We start from the raw sequence: 345 nt of genomic DNA on the forward strand, positions 1-345 counted from the left end.
TACAGAAGAATTATCAGCAAAATGTACATAAATTATCAAAGGTTAAAGTTTTTGTAAGGCAGAGAAATTGTTTCTTTGATGGTATTTTATTGTGTAAACATTATATAACTGAGTTCTAAAAATCTGCAATTTCAGAATGATGTTATGTTATATATTGAATTTATATTTTTTAAATTTTTGATTTATATGATTTATATATATAAATACAGATGCACTAAAGTACGGAAGCCGAGAACGGCCATGGATTTTATTTTTATTTATGCACTGTTATATCGTGATAACGACTTATTATCTCGTTATCTCAACATAACAAAGATCGTTTTCTCGAGATAACTAATTAATTAA

This window comes from Morone saxatilis, unplaced genomic scaffold (assembly GCF_004916995.1).
Source record: "Morone saxatilis isolate NCDOM2014 unplaced genomic scaffold, NCSU_SB_2.0 Contig22, whole genome shotgun sequence".
NCBI lineage: Eukaryota > Metazoa > Chordata > Actinopteri > Moronidae > Morone > Morone saxatilis.